Source organism: Vulpes vulpes, chromosome 7, assembly GCF_048418805.1.
Source record: "Vulpes vulpes isolate BD-2025 chromosome 7, VulVul3, whole genome shotgun sequence".
NCBI classification, from domain to species: domain Eukaryota; kingdom Metazoa; phylum Chordata; class Mammalia; order Carnivora; family Canidae; genus Vulpes; species Vulpes vulpes.
Genome location: NC_132786.1, coordinates 19,921,832 through 19,936,787, shown reverse-complemented (window position 1 = coordinate 19,936,787; position 14,956 = coordinate 19,921,832). Strand labels below are relative to the sequence as shown.

The window sequence follows — 14,956 nt, the reverse complement described above, 5'->3', positions numbered from 1 at the left end:
ACTTGAGGTTGAAAGGTGCCCTCCCAGCTACGATGCAGAGCCAGTTCCAACAGAGAAGCAAACGTTACCATCGACTTTATTAATCAAATACATTCTCTCAAGTACTCAAAAGTGTTTTTGGCGACACAGTATTGTTACTTATTAACAAGGTTTATTCTTAGGCCTTGTGTTATATGCGGGCACTCAGTGTGCGGGACAGTGTTAACTCTGGATCCACTTCATCCAGTCAGCCTTTGTCATCTGAAAAGGACTTTCTGTGTAAGTGGGAACTCTGAGCAGCATGTTTGTGTGGGAAGCGAGTTCAGCACTCACCAAGCGAGCCTTTGAGGACTGGGCCCTGTGTGGCTCCCTTCCGTGGTGTACTTCACCTCAGCACTCAGATGTTTCCTGTTTTTTTTTTCCCCAAGTTTTTATTTAAGTGTCAGTTAACATATAGTGAGACTGGATTGTTTTTGTTTTTTTTTAAGATTTTACTTATTTGAGAAAGAGAGCACAGAGCAGAGCAAGGGAGCCCAACGATCCCAGGATTCTTAGATCATGACCTGAGCTTGAAGGCAGACACTTAACCCACTGAACCACCCAGATGCCCCTGCCTTTTAAAGATTTTATGTATTTCTTTAAGTGACAGTGGGACTGTTCTGTGTCGTGAACACAGCAGGGAAATCTGCACCCTTGTAGAGCTTGCGTCCAACCTTGAGCCTTGGAGTTGAGGCAGGGCCAGGCCAGGCCTGCTCCCTAGCACATTGATCCCGTCCACAGACAGTTGATTGACTTACTGGATGGACGGGGCATGCTGGGAGTTCACAGTGTGGTACGGCAGCTCGAGACCAGTGATCTGGAGCTCCTTCCCTTGTGAGGGTAGGAGGTGGTTGGTTAGTACCTACTGTGTGTTGATGTTCTCGTTTGCTTCTCATCCCCTGTGAGGGAGGTGCTGTACTATCTATAGATGAGGAAACCATCTCAAAGGTGTTAGCATCTGGTTAATATCAGCGGCCACACCCCTGCTAATGTGATACCTGAGCTTGTGAAGAAATTCTGGCAACTTCTAGATTTGACTACATTTTTTGTTACTTAATACTATGTACAATCACTCACTTCTGGGCCCTTTTTTTTTTTTTTTTTTAGGATTTTATTTATTTATTTGACAGAGACACACAAGTGTTGGGGAGTGGCAGAGAGAGAGGGTGAAGCAGACCCCCTGCTGAGCAGGGAGCCTGATGGGCCTGATCCCAGAAACCTGGGATCATGACCTGAGCTGAAGGTAGACCCTCAACTGGCTGAGCCACCCAGGCGCCCAAAGGCCTTTTTTTTTTAATGTTTTAACATTTCTGAAATCAAGAGTGAGTGTTAATGATCCCTGAAAAAGCATCATGTTGTAAAAGAATGTTTTTCTTAGTGGTACATACTGTGGTCTTAGATTCATTGAAGTACAGTACGTGCACATACAAAACTAGGTACGTATTCAAAACTATTTTGTAGGGGCTCTTGGGTGGCTCAGTGAGTTAAGTGTCCAACTCTTGGTTTTGGCTCAGGTCATGATCTCAGGATCAGGAGATCGAGCCCTGAGTTGGGATCCACACTCAGCAGGGAGTTGGCTTGAGATTCTCTCCCTCCAGCTTTGCCTCCGTCCACTTGCTCTTGAACATGCTCTCTCTCTCTAAATAAAAAATTTTTAAGAGTGTTCTGCAGTTCACAATAAATACAAATGACAAAATGATGTTACAAATTCAAATTAAAGTGATGGAATTTTGCTCAAACTAGATTGTCCAGCCACTTATCCTCTCTAAACCCCCATGTCTCCCACTGACGGCACAGCGCTCTTGCCCAAACTGTTCATCATCTCCCTGTCACCACACCCGGTGAGTGCTTCTGGTTTCTTTATTGATTTTTCAGCAGCATTGCACACAGCATTGCGACTTCTCCACAAGCCCTCTCCCTGCTTCCGTGAAACCATGTTCTCCTGGGTCCTCTCCAGCGCACCATGGGCATGAATCTCCTTTGCTGTTTCCTTCTCTGCCCCACCTCAGTGGGCCCTTATGCTGCCTGCACCCACTTCCTTGGTTTCTCCAGTCACAGCTTTTACTACCATGTTCCTGAAGGCTTCAGAGCTCACAGCTCCCTCCCTGACCTCTGTGGGCTTTAATAATCGTGCCAAAATCCAAACTTCCAACACTTGAAGCCTAGCACTGTCGAGCTGGTGCTTAACTCAACAAGGCTGTGCTCTGGTCACTCTGACCTTGGTGATTCCCGGACAGAAAATTCTCCCTCAAGACCTCTGTGTTTGTCTTCCTCTGCTCAGAATGCCCTTCCCCAGACTTCCCACCCCCCAGGCCTGCACGTGAGTCTTTATCACACAGTACAGCCCATGTCATGATCCATCACTGCGGGTCTTTGTGCACACTACATGTTCGCAGACTAAATCTGCCTGCATGGAGGCAGTGGTGGATCTGCCCCTAGATCTGTCCCGGCACCTGAAGCCCCAGCCCTGCCCGAGCATAGGGCCTGTTGAAAGAGATTTCCCAGGGTACCAGGTAACTTTGTCGTTTTCTGTTATATATATATTTTTTATTTTCTTAGTGATTGCCTCAGGAATTAGAATTAACATCTTAATTCCTAACAATCTAGTTTAGATTAATGCCAATTCCCATAGTGTATAGAAACTTGGGTCCTGGGGTTCCTGGGTGGCTCAGTCAGTGAAGCATCTGCCTTCAGCACAGGTCATGATCTCAGAGTCCTGGGATCCAGCCCTGCATTGGGCTCCCTGCTTAGTAGGGAGTCTACTTCTTCTCCCTCTGCCTTTCCCCCTGCTCGTTCTATCTCTCTGTTGTATAAAATGAACGGATTTGTTATTCCTTTATGAAGGCATATTTTAAATCAAATAGGAGAGGGGCGCCTGGCTGGCTCAGTGGCTGAGCGTCTGCCTTCGGCTCAGGGCATGATCCCTGGATCCTGGGATCGAGTCCCACGTCGGGCTCCCTGCGTGGAGCCTGCTTCTCCCTCTGCCTGTGTCTCTGCCTCCCTCTGTGTCTCTCATGAATAAATAAAATCTTAAAAAATGATAATAATAAAATAGAAAAAACTACCAAAAAAATGTATTTATCTGTCCTGTCTTGTGTACTCACCCATGTAGCAACATTTCCTTATGCTCTGTGGTTATCCAGTGACCTTTGTTCCAGCCTGAGACTCCCTGCAGTGTTTCTTGTGAGCAGGCCTGCCAGCCATGAATCCTCTGGGGGTTCTGTGGATCATCTTTCCAGGAAGGCCTTGCTGGGTGTGGAGTTCTAAGTGGAGAGTCTTTCTCCTTCCGCCCTTTTCAGGTTGAGGGTTTTCATGAGCAGGCACAGGCCAGTGTGTGTGCTCTTCTGGGCTCCCAGGAGCATGCTGCTGCCTTTTCAGAGCCCCCTTGGACACCTCCCTTTCCAACATTTTCTCTTTTCTTTCTTTCTTTCTTTCTTTCTCTTTCTTTCTTTCTTCTTTCTTTTTCTTTCTTCTTTCTTTTCTTCTTTCTTCTTTCTTTTTTTTTTTAAGGCTTTTTTGTTAGCCTGCTGTTCACTCCAATGTCAAATAAATGGCTGCCGATTGTTTTTGACAGACACCTGAGAAAAAGCGGTCAGGTCAAAGACAAGCCTTGCAGGTGGGGTCTTCCAGGAAACTGCTGGATATGACAGATTAGTTTTCTGAAAATAGGGCTTTGAAAGAGCTCCAACCCCATCTTGACCCTGCGGGGGCTGCTCCAGTGCTGGTTTCTCTCAATTGCAGCCGCTGGTTTTCAAGGCACCATGGAGTTTGGGGGGGGGGGGGGGCCTGGCAAGGGGGCAAGTGACAATGTCTCAAGGCTCACTTGTGCCGAGAATCAGTCGCTTTTCTTAAATGAACACTACCGGGTTGTTACAAGCCTTTAGTTCATTTCCAGAGTTCTGGAGAAGTCTATTTTTGGGGGGACAGTTTTTACCAGTGCTCTCACTGGGTTCTGAGAGGTCCTTGGAGCAGGGTTCCCAGTGACGGCCCCACAAGGATCCTTGCCAGTGGAACGGATGAGTAGATGAGCCCTTCTGTGGGGCCCCCTTCCAGACAGCTGTCTGCTGCGGTGTGGTTGAGATTGCCCACCGTCCACACAGGGCACAGGACAGCCTTTACTCGCTTCCCGAGCCCACCCGTCATGGGCTCATCACAAAGAAGGATGGTGCCTCAGCCACGGTCAGTGCAAACAGCCTCGGACTCAGAAGGCAGCAGAACCTGGCCATCGGGAAGTCATTCAGATGACCCAGAATGTGCCGCTGCCTCTTAGGTTATGGTGTAGAGGGAAGCAAGCTTTAACAATTCTCAGAGAGGCCTGGACTTCGGGAAAGCACCCCGGGCTGCAAGTGTGCGGTGCTCCCCAGCCCGAGCCCCACGGGTACTGCGAGCAGCGCCCCAGGCCTGCGTGCCTGCCCCGGGCCTCCGGCTGCCCTGGTGACTCCAGTGGACCGACACTGTTGTGCATAGTAATACGGGCCGCCTTGAAGGCTGTACCAGCGGGAAACCAGGAGGCCTTCCAAAGCATTCCTCAGGAGATTCCAGAACCATTCCCTATCTGCTCCCCGCCCCCCACAGGCAAAGTGTTACATTTAGCAGAAAAGTTTACATTAAGCCGAACTTCCATGTTACTGACCTTATTATCTTTTCTGTCCCTTTGATTTGCTGGTGGGGCGGTGAGGGTGGGGGTGGGAGGTCTGCTCTAGGTAACAGCTGACAAGTGGAGAGTGGACTTAGCATCCCTGTTTCCAGAGGAGGCCCTGAGGCCCTGAGATGGCCCCAACAATTAGCCCATTAGTTTGCACTACACCCCAATACCCACCGGGAGCCCCAGGTAAATGGAGCAGCACACTAAGACTCAGAACCGAGCATTCTGGTCCCAACTTAGCAGCTACTGTGTGTCTTTGGGCAACTCCCTTACACTCTGGTCTTGATTCCTTTATCCATAATGTTTCCCTTTGCCAGGGACAGTTGTCATGCCACAACTATGAAAACCCTGGCTGTCCCCAAAGCCCTGACAGATGCAGTCACCATCCTGAGGATCGTGAGCTGCCCTCCGTGCCAGCTCCGGGCCTTTACCTGATGCCAGCATCCCCCCATATCCAAAGCTCTGGAAGCTTCCACCACGTGTCGCCAGCAGCACCGGGAATTCCTGCAGGGTCGCACACCTAGGAAGGCAAGATGGAGAATCACCAGTTAGCTTGACAGGTAAGCCGAACCAAGTTCAAAAAAAAGATTCCATTCCAGCTGATCCGGTGCCAAGAATAAATCCATCGGTGGCTCAGTCAGTGAAGCGTCTACCTTCGGCTCAGGTCATGATCCTGGGGTCCTGGGATCAAGCCCCATGTCAGGCCCCCTGCTCAGCGGGAGCCTGCTTCTCCCTCTCCCCCTGCCTGCAGCTCCTCCTGCTTGTGCTCAAGCTCTCTCTCTCTCTCTGTCAAATAAATAAATTTAAAAAATCTTTTTTGGGGGACAGCCTGAGTGGCTCAGCGGTTTAGCGCCACCTTCGGCCCAGGGTGTGATCCTAGAGACCCGGGATCGAGTCCCGTGTCGGGCTCCCTGTATGGAGCCTGCTTCTCCCTCTGCCTGTGCTTCTTCCTCTCTCTCTCTCTCTGTGTCTCTCATGAATAAATAAATAAAATCTTTTTTTTTTTTAAAGAAAAAGAACACATCCATCCACATCCATGTGCATAAAGGAAATGGAGGTGTGCCACTGAAGGTTACTGTCTAGACCCACAGAGCTCAGTCTCCGTCAGACCCTGTTGCGGTGCCGGGGACAGTGCCCCAATCTGCAGAGACACCTTGCTCCCTGAGATTCTGAGTGGACACCTCCGTGGAGCCTCCAAGGAGCAGATCACATGCCCTAGACAGGCTCCAAAGGCCCCTCCGCCTTCCACACTCTTACAGCCCAGGAAGAGGCCTTGGCATACATCTCTAAGGCATGAGGTTTCTCAGGAAGTAGCAGAGGATTCTGGAAACATCATGGCCTCAGCAGTCAGGCCCTTTCACCCAGTTCTTCCTGCTGCCCGAGAATGGCCCAGGCAGAGTTGTGCCACCAGATACAGCACGAAAACAAAACGACTGGCCCGGCTGCCTGCTCCCCCAGGGAGAGCGTCCTGCAGGACTTATTGGCCTCCTAGTGTTTGGCTTGATCATTTTATTCCCTCTCCCAGCCCCCATCAGTCCAGATTAGCAGAGAATCCAAGTAAACCAACCCCGCAATCTCTGGCTTTCGTATGTGGCATGGCTGTGAGGTTGTCATGTCTGAACTTTACCCTAAAAGGCCGCCGCCGCCGAGGGCCGGCCTGGCGCTGACAGCTGGAACAGCTGGAAAGGTTACATTCCGCAGCTCTGACGTGTGGATTTTTATGATCCCATAACAAATCCTTCTGAGGCACAACCTTTTCTGTGCCTGTAACCGGAGCATGACGTGAAGTTGCAAAATGTTCGGAGCAGTCTGAAGTCTGCCACCGGCTCCCCTGTGAAGACTTGGGGAGGCGGCTCCCCCTCCGGGCCTGTGGTTCTCAAACTCAGGCCTGCCTCAGAGGCACCTGAGGGGCTGACTAAAACACGGGGGGGCCTCACCCCAGAGTTTCTGATTGTGAGGACCCAACTGGAGCCCGGGACACCCCTACTTCTAACGAGTATCGGGGTGGCTGCTGGTGGTTCAAGGACCACATTTTGAGAACCACTGACTTAGGCCATGATACCTAGGAGTAGGAGGGGTTGCACAGACAGGAGACCCCTGCTGGCAGGATCTCAGAGTGTAGGGTTAGGTGACCAAACGCCCAGTCTCCCGGGGACTCAGGGGCTGCTCTAGATGGAACTGTGTCCTCCAAAAAGCCATACGCAAGTCCCAATCCTGGGTACCTGGGAACGGAAATACAGTCGTCCCCATTCTTTTCTTTAAAAGAACGTCCCAACTTGACGTCATCAAGTTAAGGGAGGTCGTACTGGAGTAAGGTGGCTCCTAATCCAGTGGCTGGTGTCCCTATAAGAGGAAATTTGGATGCAGAGAACCAGGCCACGCAGAAAGGCCACATGGTGGTAGAGGCGGAGAAGGGACAGGAGCGGCCACAAGCCGAGGCACACCGGAGCCTTCAAGGAGGAACCGAGGCTGTCCACATCTGGATTTTGGCCTTCTGGCCTCTGGGACTGTGAGAGGATAACTGTCTGTTGTTTGCAAAGAGTTTGCAAAAGAGGGGATCCCTGGGTGGCGCAGCGGTTTGGCGCCTGCCTTTGGCCCAGGGAGCGATCCTGGAGACCTGGAATCGAATCCCACGTTGGGCTCCCGATGCGTGAAGCCTGCTTCTCCCTCTGCCTCTCTCTGCCTCTCTCTCTCTCTCTCTCTCTCTGTGTGTGTGACTATCGTAGATAAATAAAAAAATTTTTTAAAAAAGAGTTTGCAAAAGAGGAAACTGAAGGTTGGAGTTGGAACCTGCCACCTACTCCGTGTGGGCCACGATGACCAGCAGGATTGGAGCAACATATTATTTCTCACCATCCGAAGGCTGGACGTTGCAGACCAAGGAGCATGCAGATTTGGTGTCTGGTGAAAGGCGCTTCCCACTTCGTAGATGGCCGTCTTCTTGCTGTGACCTGGTGGAAGAGCCAGGGAGCTCTCTCCTAAGGGCACTCTGGTCCCATTCATCACAGCTCCACCCTCATGAGCCAAGCACCTCCCAGTACCGTCACCTTGTAGGTCAGCTTTCAACATGTGCTTGTAGGGGGACACAAACATCAGTGGATCGCACCTGACAGAAATCATCTAGCAAACCCCTGAGACCCATTTTCTAAGAGTTGACTGTGCTGCCCAGGTGATTCACATGCACATGAACGCATGAACGTGTGAATGGCCGTGCAACCAGGCCATAAGGGTCTGGGGGGCGGGGGTGTGTCTTAGTGGGGATTCGGATTCTGTCAGTCTGGGGTAGAGCCCTAGAATTTGCATTTCTGACAAGTGCAAGGTGCTGCTGATGACCTTGGGCTGGAGGCCACGCTGGCTGGGTTATACCTACCACCCCTCAGGAGGGAGCCTCTGGAGTAAATCAGGATTGTTCCCTGATGCCCGAGAACCCACATTCTCACCCTTGCTCTGCCTCCAGGGGGAATCATCCACATTTCTGGATCCACCTTTGTTTTCCCATCTGCAAAATGAAGAAGCATTTGAACTGAATTGGTTGTTCCCAAATACTCATGTTTCTCGAGTTGGATTAAAGAATGTAAATTTCCCCAGAAATTCAGTGGGTTAAGCATCTCAGTGGGTTAAGCATCTCCCTTGGCTCAGGTCATGATCCCTGGGTCCTGGGATTGAGCTCCTGCTCAGTGGGGAGCCTGCTTCTCCTTCTCCCTCTGCCCCCTGGCCTGTGCTCTCTCTTTTTTCTCCTTTCTCTCTTTTTTTTAAGATTTTATTTATTTTTTCATGAGACACACACACACACACACACACACACACACGAGAGAGAGAGAGAGAGAGAGAGAGAGAGAGAGAGAGGCAGAGACACAGGCAGAGGGAGAAGCAGGCTCCATGCAGGGAACCCAATGTGGCACCCCATCCTGGGACTCCAGGATTATGCCCTGGGCCGAAAGCAGGTGCTAAACCGCTGAGCTACCTAGGGATCCCACTCTCTCTCTATCTCAAAGAAATATATAAAATCTAAAAAAAGTAAAGTAAATTTCCCAATTTTTAGCCAAAAAATTTTTTTTCTATGTGAAGGCGGTTTTACCCCACAATTTTCCTTTAAGAGGTAGCGAGTGCAGCCACTCATCAATAAGATTGAACAAGTTATAGATGGATTTTAAGTGCTATGTCCCTGTGTCAGGTGCCCCGCCCCCACCTGGTGGCTGCTGCCCTTGGGGGTGGTTGAGAGCTGTGGCGGGAGGGAGCCAGGAGTCGCTGGCAGGGTTCTCGCTGTTGCCCCCTAGAGTCTGAGAGAGGCATAAGTCTCCGCGCTGATTCTTCCCCATCTCCTGACCCTCCACGCACCTGCCAGGGGATGGGGTCCAAGGTCCGCCCTGTGCCTGGGCCCTGCGCCACAGTGCAGGATAGTGCCCCACGGCCACTCGCGATGCCTTCTGGGTTTTTCTGGCTTCGGGGTGGAGGGAGATCTGAAAGCAGGGCTGCTTCAGAAAGGGCGGGAACACCCTTGGGTGCCGCTCTGCCCTGGATTCTCCATGTCAACCATCTCAAGGAAGGAGGGAGGGGACAGAGATGGCTGAGTGTGCCCCTGGTCACCCCACTCACCCTGCTGGTGGGCTCATGTGGGGTTTCAGAGAGGTGTCCAGGCCAGGGGCACCTGGGTGGCTCAGTGGTTGAGCATCTGCATTTGGTTCAGGTCGTGATTCCGGAGTCCTGAGATCGAGTCCCACATGGGGCTCCCTGCATGGAGGCTGCTTCTCCCTCTGCCTGTGTCTCTGCCTCTCTCTCTCTCTGTGTCATGAATAAATAATAAAATTTTTAAAAAGAGAGAGATATCCTGCCCAAATTTACCCTCTGCCCTCCGCTAGACCCCCCTGGATTTGAATAGGAAGACCTAGGGCCAGTGGTCATCTTTTACCCACACTAGGGTGGAACTCCTGCTGCAGAGTTTTGATCCAAAGGCAAAACCCCTTTCCCGATGTGAACTCCACAAACTTCTCATCCTACTAGTGATGCTGCTATGGAAATCAGGACCCCGCCGGTATTAGCCGGCTGTGCCCATGTAACCTGCCCTCCTCCCTCCTGTTCTGCCTCAGCCCCCAGCTGACAGGGCTGGCCCTCCCCAGTTCTCAACCTCCATCAAGACTAAGACCATGTGAAAGGAACACAGGCCCGAAGCCAGGACGCAGGCCCCTGCCCCCCACCTAACACCCTCCCCAGCCCATAGCTGTGTTTGCGGTTTGTGCCATGTCTCCTGCTATTTCAAACCACCACCACTGACCAGTGTCTGGGTTGCCCAAGATTGGTGCCATGCTACTCATTTCAAGTGACTCAAATTACATTCAGACAGGGGCCCTAAAAATATATTTGCCTTGGTTTGGTCCAGGACTGAACTTGCTCATCTGTAACATGGAGTAACTACACAATTGTAGCGGGATGTATGTTTGTCATGAGTGGTCATTAATAAACAATGAAAATTGGGCAGCCCGGGTGGCTCAGCGGTTTAGTGCCAGCTTTAGCCCAGGGCCTGATCCTGGAGACCCGGGATCGAGTCCCCCATCGGGCTCCCTGCATGGAGCCTGCTTCTCCCTGTCTCTGTGTGCGTGTGTGTCAAATAAATAAAATCTTTTTAAAAATAAACAATGAAAATTATCAAAAGAAAGAGAAAAGAAACAATTGCTGCCATGGCCCCCCATTGCTCACTCTCACTTGCTGTGTTCTGTCGGGGCAGGATTCCCAGATTAGGGGACCGAGGCTCAGGGCCAGGAGCCAATCCAAGGGCAGCATGGCTCTGGGAACAAACCTTCCTGCGTCACTGCAGGCCAGGGCTTGAGCAACCTCAGGACACCTGAGAGTCCTGCTCTGGGGGACAGGAGAGAATAACGCAGCTCTTCTCTCAGGTGACTTTAAAGATCTGCCCTTTAGCTGTGATGTTATGGAGCTCCCCCACAATGTGTCTAGATGTGCTAGTTATTTTTATTTATCTTGTTCAGGATTCAGTATTCAGAGTGCTCTCTCAGAGTTCAGGATCGCCTTCAATGCTTGTGAGTTCAGAGCCACCACCTCCTCAAATAGGGCTTCTCTGCTGCTCTTTTTTCTTCCTACAGATTTGTTTTTAAAGATTTTATTTACTCATGAGAGACAGAGAGAGAGAGACAGAGACATAGGCAGAGGGAGAAGCAGGCTCCCTGCAGGGAACCCGGTGCGGGACTCGATTCCAGGACCCTGGGATCAAGACCTGAGCTGAAGGCAACTGCTCAACCGCTGAGCCACCCAGGTGTCCCTTATTTATTTGTTTGAGAGAGAGGTGGGGGGAGGGGCAGAGGGAGAGAGAATGGCAAGCCCACTCCACGATGAGCTGAGCTGGGAGCAGATCACATGACTCCTATCTTGACCTGAGCTGAAACTAATTTAAAGATTTTATTTGAGAGTGAGAGAACGAGCACAGGGAGGGGCAAATGGAGAGGGAGAAGCAGACTCCCCGCTGAGCAGGGAGCCGGATGTGGGACTTGATCCCAGGACCCTGAGATCATGACCTGGGTGGAAGGCAGAGGCTTCACCCACTGAGCCGCCCAGGCGCCCTCTCTGTTGATCTCGATGGCGCTTTTCTGGAATGTCCTTTAGTATATGTTGGAGCGATCAGCCTTCCATCCATGTCACTTAAATGTGTTTTCTTTTTTTTTTTAAAGAATCTTTTTTTTTTAAGATTTTATTTATTTATCATGAGAGACACAGAGAGAGAGAGAGAGAGAGAAAAAGAGGCGGAGACACAGGCAGAGGGAGAAGCAGGCTCCACGCAGGGAGCCAGATGTGGGACTCGATCCCAGGGCCCCAGGATCACACCCTGGGCTGCAGGCCAGCGCTAAACCACTGCGCCACCGGGCTGCCCCTTAAATGTGTTTTCTTAATTCCTGATTTCCTATCGCTTGGATGGATTTCTGGAAGTGGGCATATTTGCAGCCTTTGAGTCATTGGATGAGGAGATGCTGAAGGAGCCAGGACTGAAAGGCGGGCAGGAACAGACAGGCTGGACAGACTGTAAAACGGCCAACTGCCAGGAGACGATACGAACCATCTCTTTGGGGACGAGGCCCCGGGCTTGGCATCCGAAGGGGAGCACCACCGCGGTCTGGCTCTGTGGCCTCAGGCCACTTACTTACCCGAGCCTCACGTGGCCTATCTACACAGCGGGGGTGATCATAACACCCGATCGCCTAGGGAATTCGGTGGCATCAGACCTGTGCTAGCGGTCCCGGGCTGCGGAAACGCTGGGCGATGCGGTCCCTGCTGTTGAACGTCCAGATTCCACGCCCCGCCCCAGCGTTTGGCGGTGTCGTTATTGTAACCACCACTAGGGGTCAGGCGTCCGCGCCTCTCACCCATCGCGCAGTCCTGGGGGGTGGGAGAAGTCGGGCCCAGGAGATGTCTCCTAGAACCCAAACGCCGAGCTTTGGCACTCCCACCCTTTCCTTCCCCACCCCAATCCCATACTAGGCCCCTCTCCTGGGAGGCAGATGTGTCCTGTCTCCTAGAAGCAGACCTGGGACCCCCAGACGGTGGGGCTTGGCACTGGGCAAACCAGGGGAACCTTCCATCCCTTCCCCCAGGAGGTTCAGGGCCCTGCTGGTCCGCAGACTGGGTGGGACCTGCAGGGCCCTGTACAGATTCCCGCCAAAGGAGCTCCCTCCCTCCCTCCCTGACCACCAGAGACCACTGTGTCCAGAGGGCTGAGGCTGTCCCCAGGCTGCCCAGCGCACTTTCTGGGCACCTGCTAACCCAGCCCCAGGCAAACATCCTGATGGCTAACACTCCACCACTGGTGTGCTTGGCGTCATTCATTTATATATTCATGTGGCCTTGACTGTGTCCACTGGAGTTGAGGTAAGCTCATGCTTCACCCAGCTATCTCATGCAGAGGTATGGCCCGCAGATGTGGTGGGATTGGTCCCTGGGGGCATTTGGACATTTGAGGGTGTTTCCATTTGTCAGAATGATAGAAGAGGACAGGCCTTTAATGAGCAGGGCCCAGGGATACTTGACATCTTGCAGAGAGCACTAAGGAACAGGCAATTTCACTCTAACACATTATATTCTTTGCTTTTTAATATACACTGAATTTTCCTAGTATGCAATGTACCAGATAAATAGATGGAAGATTTTAGTTTTTTCTTAAGATTTTATTTATTTGAGAGAGAGAGCATAATGAGCATAGGGGAAGGGCAGAGGGAAAAGCTGACTCCCTGATGAGCAGGGAGCCTGGCCCAACCCAACCTGACCGACCAACCAACAGAGGGCTCAATCCCAGGATCCCAGGAACATGACCTGAGCCCAAGGCAGATTCTTCACCGACTGAGCCACCCAGGTGTGCTTTACTTACTTTTCTGAGGAATTTACCAAGAGTTATTCATTAATTATTTCAGAAACTTGGGTCAAAAAAAGATAACAAATTGCAGAGGGAGAGATCCCTATACAATGTTAGCACACTGTAAAATGTATATTATTTCCAGGTATACAAATAGTAAAGGTATGAAAACGGTCAAAGAAATAATAAAAATCAGGATAGTGGATACTTCTGAAGAAGGAAGGCTTTTGATGACTTCTTTCCTTAAAAAAAAATTTTTTTTTAATTTCAGAGAGAGAGTGGGAGAGGGGCAGAGGGAGAGGGAGAGAAAAACTAGCAGACTCCTCGCTGAGCTTGGAGCCCGGCTCTACCCCATGACCCTGAGATCATGACCTGAACCAAAACCAAAACTCTGATGCTTAGGTGACTAAGCCACCCAGGGACCCCTGATAACTTCTTTCTTTAAAGAAAAAAAGTCGACCTGACAATAAAGGGGGGGCAAAATGTTAAGATTTGACAAAGCTGGGTAATCGGTGTGTTATTATTATTCCTTCTGTTACTCTCTAGACTTTTCCATGCTCTAACTTACCCAAAAAGGGAAGAGAATCGACAAAAATCCAAGGCAGGAGGATGGAAGCAGGCAAGTGGACATTGGATCAGCACATGCTCTGTAGCTTTCCCACATTGAGCAGCTACTCGCAGCTTTTAAGTTGCACATTGTTGAGATTTTCTTAAAATCAAGACGGCATCCTCAGCCCTGCTCCTTCCACTGTCATCATTCTATTCTGAGCTCTTCCCCTAGCCTTTTGTCACCAGCTCACAGTGATATGTGGCTTAAGATCTCACCTATTTCAAGGTGCCTTTTAACAGTGCACTATTGAAGATGACTCACTCAAAGACCAGACTCTCCAGTGCTGAGATTTTGCCAGCCTTGCGTTTGCATGTGGAGAGAGCTATTTGGGGCAGAAATTCTTCTCGGGCACAAATATGTCATATGAACCATGGCAGACCTGACCTTCTTATAATGAAAATCCCGGGTGAGAGCTGAGACCTGGCACTGGGGTAGGGGAATGCAGGTTAAGGGTGGAGAAGTCTGATCCACCTGTTTGTTTTTACCAATTCTTTTCATGAGGCTTGTGGCTTGTCATTTTTCACATATGCTCTGCAGAAAACACCTGAAATCGGTGCCTGTGCTTTGAAGCTACCCGCATCACCTGGGTGCGTTGTCTGGGTGCATTGTCTCTGGCCCTGGTGCTGTAAGGGCAAATACCAATTAAACTATGGACTTAAGGTGATAATGATGTGTCAGTGTTTATTCACAGTTGTAACAAATAAACCACCCTGGTGGGGGATGCTGATGGTAGGGAGGCTGCAGCGGGCAGCAGCAGGCAGGGGGTATGTGGGAACTTTCTGTACTTTGAGCTCAATCTTGCTATCAACTTAAAATTGCTCTAGAAAAAAAAAAGAGACTTCATTTTCCCAGTTATAGGGGAAGAGACTTCCCATCCCTCCTTTTTCTTCTAGAATTTCTTTCTTCGTTCTTGTCATATGTATGCACATCTTTTAATAGCTAAATAGCTGCTTGCCAGTCTGAAAACTCAGGAGTCTTTCCCCCAGAAGCTGGGAGTCACCTCTTTGCAAAGTAATCATCAAAGAAGATGCCACCCCATGGTCTCCTGGGAGGAGAGGGCTTAGCTCCAGCTGTCACCTTACTTTGAATTGCAAAACCAATCTCGCAGCACAAAGATACAAGAAAATCAGCAATTTCTCTCGAGAACACATGTAGTGAGTTGCATCTGCCTGACTATATAAAAGGCTGAGAATTCCCTGTCTTTGCAATCTCTTTAGCAGATGGCCTGTGATGCACATCACATTCAGGTTTAATGCTTATTCAATAATCCAATGGTTTTCTTCCGTTTCTACCTTAATGGGCAGGCTTTCTGGGGTGGGAGATTATGTTT

At 50.4% G+C, this 14,956-nt stretch overlaps 1 long non-coding RNA gene across 1 annotated transcript in view; it reads right to left on the bottom strand.

Moving 5' to 3' along the window:
- Nucleotides 1–5,094: 5,094 nt before the first annotated feature.
- LOC140599644 (uncharacterized) overlaps nt 5,095–14,956 on the bottom strand; it is a 31,125-nt gene continuing 21,263 nt past the window's right edge. Inside the window, exon 3 of the long non-coding RNA XR_012002507.1 lies at nt 5,095–5,183. This is a non-coding gene — a long non-coding RNA (uncharacterized lncRNA). The remainder of the gene's footprint in view (nt 5,184–14,956) is intronic.